Source organism: Cygnus olor, chromosome 1, assembly GCF_009769625.2.
Source record: "Cygnus olor isolate bCygOlo1 chromosome 1, bCygOlo1.pri.v2, whole genome shotgun sequence".
Lineage (NCBI taxonomy): Eukaryota > Metazoa > Chordata > Aves > Anseriformes > Anatidae > Cygnus > Cygnus olor.
Genome location: NC_049169.1, coordinates 32,812,932 through 32,821,082, shown reverse-complemented (window position 1 = coordinate 32,821,082; position 8,151 = coordinate 32,812,932).

The following is an 8,151-nucleotide window of genomic DNA, read 5'->3' as shown; positions in this document are numbered from 1 at the left end:
GAACAGTCATGGGTCTCCTTACAGATTTTCACAGGTATTTAAAAAGTACTGATGTGAATCAGTAAGTTGAAATCCTTGTGAGATTAAATCTCTTCCCGCAAACATTTATAGTGCAAGGTCAAATTTCCTTTAAAAATTTACATGAAACAAGACTGCTTATGTATGAAAGGATTAACAAAGGTGACCATGGTGTGTCTGCACAGTTCTAAAGACTTTTTACAAGAAATAAAAATGGTAGCAGTTCTTGTAGCAAATTAAACATTTAGCTGCACAGAATGTATGTATATTAATTTTAAATGAGTACACCCCCAAAAATCTTTCTTGTTGTATAAGGGTTATCATCAAAGCTATAATGTATTCAAACTCAATACAAAATGTCATTTTACTAATAAACTCCTTATGCATTGAAATTTGAAAAAAAAAGGAAAGATCTTTAAAAAGCAATGATTAAATATGCAAATGAAATCCTTACAGACTTTTTTTTTTTAGAGAAATATACCTTTTAGAAACTTCTCTGTAGAGAAATCTTACTTCTTTCTCATCTTATTTTTCTTCTCCGCCTCTTCTATTTTTAGTGATGGATTGCTGTACAGTAGGCTGAACACTACACAGTTTCAGTCTTGCCTATTTAGATTAATCTAGGGAGAACATTAGATTTCTAATCTTGGGCAGTATCACTGCCACTCTCCCGTTGCTTGAGGGCTTACCTCTTGTCACCTCAAGCTAAATCCTTCTCATTTATTCACATGAACCATTAACTTTCCTGAGACTCCCAAAATAAATAAGACTAGCAGGATATAGCTCCATATTTATTTCGGTGACACCTTTCTTCACTGTAAGTGCTACGCAGAATGACACTGGGGTTCTGCTCTTCACACCCACTAGTTTCTAGGAGAGCAACTTGATTTTTGTCTTCTTATAGTATGAGCTGTTTAGTAAAGTTGTAAGAAATGAGTGAGTTAGGCATAGCCTCTAAACCTGATTCAGTTTTGAGGTATTCTTGTTCTCCTTGGCATTGGATTACCAGTTCTGCTCAGTACCCACTGAGGCTTACTTTTTTTGACTTTTATGTGCCTGTTCTAGTGGTTTGGCTCTTCTATAGATGTCTCTCAATGGTTCATGTTTGGAAAGACGACACCTGTAGAGCTAGTCTGATGAAATACTGAGATCAAGGCTAAAGTTTTAAAGCTCACCTTGGAGGTGAATGAATACGATCCTTCCATTGAGAAATGGCTGCACACCAGCTAGTGTCAAAGACCCAAACAACAGTTGGAGTTCACCTGCATCCTTCACCGCTCATCTTGCCTGAGTGCAGGAAATAGGTCCTGGAACTATACAGGAGAAAGCTGGGATTAGAGTAAATAAATAAATAAGTAAATACATGCACCTGTAACAGCTTGTGATAATCAATACCTCAACATTTGGGGTCTTTTTATTGTAAACTAACATTTCTCTGGACCCTGAACTGTATATGTCTTCTTCTAATCCAGTGTTCTTCTTGCACCTAGGTGGCCCAGCAGGCCACTGGCCCAACATGCTATTGCGACCAGCACTGCAGAAAGAAGTGATGTGCCTGTCATTACATCTGGCCATCTTTCACTTTCCAAATTTAAAGACCCTAAGTCCAAATAGGAAGGGTAGCTACTGCATGATGGAAAGCAAAAATGGGGCAGAAAGAAACTCTGGGCCAAGGAGTGGCAGAGTCCTGGCATCTCATCAGTTTGCTTTGTGTAATACCAAAGCAGTGGTTGTCCACTTTATTTCAACAGCCCATATGGTGTCTGCCTTCCCCTCCTCTATGAAAGGAACACAGTGCATACTGAGCCTCCTCGGGCTCTCTCGCCCTCCCCGTCTCACCCTGCTGGAGCCACAGTGCCAGGTCTCCCACGTTGCTGCTGCCTCTGCACCTCCCTCGCCATCAGAAACAGCTTGGGCAGAGGAGGGAGGAGGTGGGGAGGGCAGCAGCTGGCCAAGTGTGTACAAGAAGAGATATACACTGGGCAAATGCATCCGCCGACTTTTGCCTTTCCTTTACACATCTAGTCAATGTGTAGCGCTGCATCTCGTTAAAGAGGCAGAAGCAGTGCCAGAAAAGCTGCTGCTGCCTGTCCCCATCTCCACATTCGGTGTCAGGACGCCTCACTGCCAGGGAGCCCCTCCGCCAGGGAGGCTGCGTCTAGTTTCCTACAAGCAACAGCAGTGGGAATGCAAATCCTTTCTATCTCTGTCTATTCTCTCAGTCTATCCCTCTCCCACAGGAGATGGTACAATTTGGGGCAGCTGAATCTTCAGATCTGCCATCTGCTTCCCATAGAGCTGCAAGAAATGTATGAAAGAGACTACTGCTGGTCAAAACCACAGATGACAGATGAGTACAAGACAGAAATATGCTGAGCCATCCAAAAGAAGACAAGTTTCTCGCCTAAAAACAGAATGCAATAATGATCCTGAAGAAAGCAAGGCCATATAGTAAGCTGTTCAAAAATGATGTTCTGAATGTTATTGAATTGTGGGTAATTCTGAGGGGAGAGTTAGATTATTCCACGCTTTTCTGAGCTCACCCGTTACAGTAATTTCACCTTGGCTACCTTCTCTAAGAGGACTAGAGGTCCTCCATGGTTGCTTTCCCATACCATGACACACGGAGAGCAGAGCTATCGTGTCTCATTGGCTAGTATCCAAAAGCATCTTCAATGTGCTACTGATTTGTTGCAGAGCAATCTATCATGAATGCAAGCCAGAAGGAGGGAGGAAGAAGTAGGAGTGGAAGGGAGGGAAAGAAGTGATGCTTATTGTCATGGAAACATTTCCCCACTGTATTGTGGGCCAGCACTTATAGACTTGGATTACAAAACAGCAGGAAAGACCCAAAGAATCCATCAGCAGTGGTACATGTGACCCTGTGTGTAGTGGACAGGATATTTACAGTTTAGCTACCATTGTGCAGCTACTTGTACATCGCAATCAATAAACTACTTCAGCCCAGTACTCCAAGACACTTGCAGTAACCTGGATACTCCACTACTGATGAAGACAAATGTAGGATATCTGCAGACAGTAAAATCTGCCGTGGGGCTGTTCTGCATTCTAATAGTTGATTCTAACTAATACATTTTCTGACCTTGAGCTCTGCATTTATTTTTGAAGAAGCTTGAGAATCAGTTTCAAATTATTGGAGGGATAGCTGTAATCTCCATTTTCTTCCAAGTGCATTGCTTTCAATTCCCATCTGTCCTTTCAGACACCTCCTCTATTAAATGGTCACAGAAGATGAATAACGGTGCAAATTCTTCAAAATTGCATTACATGTTATTCTGCTCCTTGTTAATGTTCTGTGTTGTTTTATTTACGATAACCTTGTGAACAGTAAGATGAAATGGCATCCACATGGTCTCCACATCTAGCTGAAAAACTACACAAATGTATTATTAACATCCAAGGATGGGAAAAAACAACATAAAAAAGCAAGGAAGAAAGGAGAAAAAGTACTTTCCAAAATTCAGTCAAATTAAATGAAGGCTGTTACTGCTACGTGTTTGGATGAGCTCCTTCTTAGTTGCCAAGGTTTTAAAGATCTAATTGTGTAGTTCATTTAATTGTCAGAAGTTCACATGCGCCTCTTGTAACACCTACCGTATGCTAATATGTCTTTTTCTAATGGATTTTACACAGAGTTACTTAATATACTCAAAAATGAACACTGTGGTTTTTCATTACCTTTACTGGCTCCAAATATAGTGTATCACAGAGTTTTGAGATCACGGGAGGAAAGGTTTTTTTCTTTTGCTGTGTAGTTGCTTTGTGGATTGGACCATTGCAGCAGGATGACAAGGTTCTCATCGCTTATCCAAAGTATCTTAACAGTATGGTAAACATTCCCTACTTACGGACCACATAGTAGGTGATTAAACAATTTTCTACATCACTGCATCTGTAATAAGTCTATTGCAGATGAACCTATGTTCTGTACCACTTTTCTGGCTACTTGAGAAGGAGGCTTTCAAGTTATGAAACCTGCTTCACCTTATGGTTCCCGGTGGCCCTGGCAGCAGGACATGTGCAGTTTTAATGCAAGAACTGTAACTCTTCAAGTCTGTTTTGTGCATGGGTTCCCCCTTCCTTTCCCACAGCACACAGGCATCAGGCTGGCACAGCCTCCACTTCTCTCTCTCTGCATTTAGCACTGTATTACCACCAGACTCAGGGCTCCAAAACCATGGCTCCAAAACTCTTGACATCCCTTACATCGGGATTAAAAATCGGGATTAAAATTAAAAATTCAGGTATCTCTTCATTTTCTTTTAAGCTTCAGAGTGTTTAGGTGCATCTGAGTCATATTTTTCAGCTTTTATCTATGAACATGAATGACAAACATGTTTCTTTTTTCCTTTTAATTTTTCCTTAATGAAAGCCGGTAGTCTCACACAGTTGCTTGCTGCTCGCTGTGTCCTTCAGAAAAACAGCAAACATCCCAAGACTCAAAGTAAAATACAAGTGCTGCTGAGATAGCTGTGAAAATTTCTCCGCTTTTTAGGCTTTTATGGGGAAATTGCTTAATCATGAAGGGCAAGAAAAGGTGTTAGCAAGTCATGCAGGGCTTTATGGTGGGAATAAGAGGTACAGGAACAGAAGCTTTCTGATGAACAGAAGGCATAAAGTAGAAAATATGTTTCTGTCAGAGCCATCTGTTGTGGATCTCCCCAGGCTCAGCTGTGGATACGGGTGGAGATCTTAGTGAGATGATGGAAGAATTATGTGTTGGTAGAGTTCACAGGAGTTTTAAACTTGTATATATAGATTGGAAAGTTATGCTACCAGCAATTGCAAAATCCCGGTATTCGTGGATGTGGAGATCTGCATTTTCTGCTTTAGGGTCTCTACATCATCCAGAGATGATCTTGCTTTCCATGCAGATCCTTACAGAGTTATAGAGGAAACTGGCTGACAAAAATCATCTTAGATCAGGGGATTAAAATCAATTAAAGTGGGTCTGTAACTGAGGCTTTAGATTCATTATGGCCATTTGGGTATGTGCATGAAGCAAGGCTCTGTGGAGTGAGGAGCTCAAGAATTTTAAGGTGAGGGAGGCTTGGATATAAGCCAGAATGTGTTACTTCATGGTTTGTCTATGTATTCCAGGTGCAAGGGGAATATGGTAGGAAAGGTATCTTGACCCACATGGCAAAAAATAAACACTCCACAGAAAGTGTTAAACACTCACAGAAAGAGTGAGAAGAAACCTGCTACTAATGGGAAAGGAACTGACTATTAAGAGATCTGTGTCTTTAAGGTCATAAAATTCAGAGATAAACGAAATACGTTCAAAAGCCTCACTGAGCTGCACCACGTGAGGAAAGCCAAAATAAATAGCAGGAGATACTACTGTATCTTCTGAAATAAAATGAGAACAGGAAGACATGAAGACAACTGCTGACTGACAGATGGAAATGGAAGGTTAACCCAGGTATGGCCAAACGAGTCCAGTTCCCTGCATCTTAGGACTGTAGGATAGTGAATGTAGCTCTCAAATAGCCCTTCCACCCAGCACTGCTTGGCAGCTCAAAAGGCCTCATCCAGTTTCTTGCTGTCTTTAGTGAAAACCTGAAGCCAGGCTTCATCGCCCACTCGGCAATCCATGAAAGTGGGTCCCAGCCTGGGCAGCCAGCGAGTCACACTTCCCCGCTCCCAAACCATGAGCTAGGCCTTAAGCAAACAAAAATTTCATTGTAGTACTTAAAAGTATTGAGAGGGGAGACCTGAGCAACCTGCCACCAGCAGGGCAGACACTTCAGGTGATTTACTGGCTGTGACCCCGACCACATCTCCCCCACTGCTGGGTGTCCGTGTTGGTGAGCAGTGTTTGCTGGCTGCAGGCTGGTGCACGAAATGGGGTGATGAGGGGCCTGCCTGGGGAATTGCTGCTTTCCTGCTCTGTAGAGACCAGCGCAGCTGCAGTGGGTGCAGGAGATGGGCCCTGTGTGTTGCTCCTGTTCTTTATTTTAGAGATGGGCGTTTCTCTTTTTGCTGCTCGGCAATCCTGCCCTCTCTGCCCTCTGTCCTCACCCTGCTCCTGGCACAGGCTGGCCTTCACTCCTGCCTTTCTCGGGCACCCTCCCCCAGTGGGCCAGCATTCAGTTGTTTTGGAAGAGCTGCAAGGACAGCCAGGATCCACATGGAGCCCTTGCCAGTGCAGGGAGATTTTCTGAACGCTCTTTCCCTCCATTAAGAGTCTCTCAACGTCTTTGAAAGAAATGCCTCCAATGCTACTGAACATGTGTGCTTGTTAAACCTATTTAAGGTATAGTGGGAAAAAGTAGGACTTGGCCCACCGGTGATGTCCCAAGCATTACTGCTCTCTATCCTGACACCTCACTTGCTCAGTAGCTCTTCTTCTCCCCAGAAGGTGCTAGCACAGTACTTGTCCTCTGCTGGCACCTCTCCTCCTCCATCCTCAGGGAGAAATATGCTGTCTCATACCATGAGCAAAAGTAAAAAAAAAAAAAAAAAAAAATGTGGAGAAGAGATATGTAGGTAATCACAGCTCAGTTGCATTTGGTTCTGTATGAACCATAGAAAAGATTTTAGGGAATAAATAAGGATGAAAAAGCAAATATGTGATTTTAAATTAGGAAAAAAACAAAAACATGGGATGGAATCTATGCAGATTTAAGGAAAGTGTTGAGACGGGGTGTGCCTTACAGGAAATAATGTTTCAGCAAAAGATGACAGGGGATTAATTCTGATATTGTAGAGCAGAGGAGGTTGCTGGATTACACTAGCAGGGTAATAGCTGTCCTGGTGTGGGCAGCCGTGGGCCCAGGCTGGCTGCGTGCTTCCCTTACTGACCTTGGTGCAAGAGCTAGACGTGCATGTACAATATCTGGGAATGACACAAAGCTGGTACATACATACTGCTAATACAGACCAAGGAAGGCCTGATTATTATGCAGGAAAAATCAGATGACCTTGTGGAACAGCAGAATAGAAACAACATGAAATTTAATAATCCAAAGTGCAAAATCATGCCCTTGAAGACTAATCACTGGAACTTTGGCTATAGGAAGGGAGTTCATGAACTGGAGGAAGGAGGGATGAATTAACTGACAATAGGATGGCCATGCCTCCTACCCTCCCTCCCCACCCCCTGCTGTATGTCTGAGCAAACAGTGGAGACTTTCCCACATGGACCTAGCGGGAATCTGCAGCACAGACAGGAATTCGTAGCAAAGTGAAGGGTCTGGGGCTCAGACCATATGCATATCTGCTCACCTGTGTTCAAAGGACACTTAAATCACAAATGCAGAGAAAGGCAAGTGTGTACAGTTGGGAAAGATCGGACAGGGCAGCAGTGATTATTGTTTCCATGCCGTGTGCCCTTTGCTCCCCTCCCTCCCCACAAGCTTCCCTGCATTCAGAGGATTTGCTGCTCTGCATTTACATTGCCCTTATTGAGTTAATCCCGTCCTTGAAGGGATATTCCAGTCACCTGAACAGGAGAGGAGTGAATTCCCTTTTCCATGGATGTATAACTTCATTATGGGGGAAGGGGAAATGTTTACCTTCCTTTGATTCATCAGAGGTTGGCTGCAATAAGACAGTAAGGACAAGCATGTAGAGCATCTTGCAGTCCTGGGACATCAGCCTGTGCCCATCAGCTGGGTCCTTTTCACCTGCTCAAGGCTGAACTGACCCACGGGGCTGAGCAGGAATGCTGGAGAAGCCAGCAGCAGAGCTGGAGATGCCAGCAGCATCCACGTCGTGGAGCTGGGTCCCCACAAGGGTACCATCCAGCTGCTGTTCTCTCACAGCCCTGTCGCTGAGGTCTCTCTCTGTTGGGCTTTGCTGAGCTAACCCTCATGTACATCCACACAAGGAAAAAAAGGCCATCCAGCTCAGCGTGATCTTTTTGGTGCACCCCTGGCCTCACATGCAGTTCAGGCTTGCATTTTCCTCCTCTTCCTTCTTCCTTTCATGTATTTGGGACCTGTTTGTGGTCAGACGAAGGAAGTCAAATGCTTCAGTGGATTGGCCAACGTGAATTTTCAGCCAAACCCCTCCCATCAGCACTGTAGTCTCTGAAAAAAAAGTAAATGTCTTGCAATAAGGACAGGCTGTTCATTTTCCTCTGCACACAGTTTGGCTCGCCCCGTG